The following is a 1,352-nucleotide window of genomic DNA, read 5'->3' as shown; positions in this document are numbered from 1 at the left end:
AGGCCCCACCGCCTAACTCAGCCAAATCAGGGGTGGATAAACCGTGCCCGCCTTGGGAGCAATAGACCTTCCGATGCTTTGCCAACTCAGGTGTTGCGATCTTGAAAGGTGTCTCCGGGCATCACTGCTCTACATGGGTGGCCGGGCAGCGGGGGGCTGACCCGGGCGGCCGCCTGGAGATGTCGGGAGGCACCTGTAGACAACTCTCAGCGGTGGATCACTCGGCTCGTGCGTCGATGAAGAACGCAGCTAGCTGCGAGAATTAATGTGAATTGCAGGACACATTGATCATCGACACTTTGAACGCAACTCGCGGCCCCGGGTCCCTCCCGGGGCCACGTCTGTCTGAGCGTCGCCTGACATTCAATCGGGCCCGACCGCGGCGGTGAGGGGCGGCACCGTTCCGCGGCGTGGCCCGCGACTGGGGATGCAAGATCGGGGAAAGTGTTATGCCAGCACGCACCCCGACCCCCTAAGTAAAGCCAGATACGGGGCTCGTCCATGCCCGTACAGAGAAGTGGTCGAGAGAGCGAGATTTCGGGGAACATGCATATGTGAGCGAGGCATGTCGTTGAGATCCACAAAGACCTCACAGTCCGCGGTCACGAGGCGGTCATTTGGATAGTAACCACCGACCCGTGAGTGTCCCTCCGCAAAATGGACTGGATCCGAGGCAAAAACAACACGGACCGAAGGCGCCGGCGCGTGGTGCGCGGACACCCGCGTCGGCAGGGCGATAACCGAAAAAAATGAAATAAAAGGATCTCCTCCCCGAATCTCAATCGATCGAACCGCGGCTTTTATGGTTCCGACCTCAGATCAGACGGGGCTACCCGCTGAATTTAAGCATATTACTAAGCGGAGGAAAAGAAACTAACTAGGATTCCCCTAGTAGCGGCGAGCGAAGCGGGAAAAGCCCAGCGCTGAATCCGCTGCCCCTGGCAGGCAGTGGAAATGTGGCGTAAGAAAGGTACCACTCACTTTGCGCCCCGAAGGGCCTGAGTCCTTCTGATGGAGGCTCAATCCCGTGGACGGTGTGAGGCCGGTAGCGGTTCACGGGTCGCCCGAGATGGTACCTTTCCGGAGTCGGGTTGTTTGTGAATGCAGCCCAAAGCAGGTGGTAAACTCCATCTAAGGCTAAATACAGGCACGAGACCGATAGTCAACAAGTACCGTAAGGGAAAGTTGAAAAGAACTTTGAAGAGAGAGTTCAACAGGGCGTGAAACCGCTGAGAGGTAAACGGATGGGGACCACGCAGTCCGTGTGGGGGATTCAACCCGGCGGTGGCCAGGTGTACGACGTAGTCCGGCGGTCCTCGCGGTGGATCTTCCCGGCGGTTTTGGTTCGGGCG

At 58.5% G+C, this 1,352-nt stretch overlaps 2 non-coding genes across 2 annotated transcripts in view; both read left to right on the top strand.

Annotated features, from left to right (window-relative positions):
• Positions 1-201: 201 nt before the first annotated feature.
• On the top strand, positions 202-355 carry LOC144193147 (5.8S ribosomal RNA). The gene has a single exon (XR_013325631.1). It is a non-coding gene; the product is annotated as a 5.8S ribosomal RNA (ribosomal RNA).
• Positions 356-809: 454 nt separating this feature from the next.
• Positions 810-1,352, top strand: part of LOC144193149 (28S ribosomal RNA) — a 4,793-nt gene continuing 4,250 nt past the window's right edge. Inside the window, exon 1 of the ribosomal RNA XR_013325633.1 lies at positions 810-1,352. This exon is cut by the window's right edge and continues 4,250 nt beyond it. This is a non-coding gene — a ribosomal RNA (28S ribosomal RNA).

The sequence above is a fragment of the Stigmatopora nigra genome, unplaced genomic scaffold, assembly GCF_051989575.1.
Source record: "Stigmatopora nigra isolate UIUO_SnigA unplaced genomic scaffold, RoL_Snig_1.1 HiC_scaffold_104, whole genome shotgun sequence".
Classification (NCBI taxonomy): Eukaryota; Metazoa; Chordata; class Actinopteri; order Syngnathiformes; family Syngnathidae; genus Stigmatopora; species Stigmatopora nigra.
Note: the sequence above shows the minus strand (reverse complement) of the source record. Positions and strands in the feature narration are given on the sequence as shown.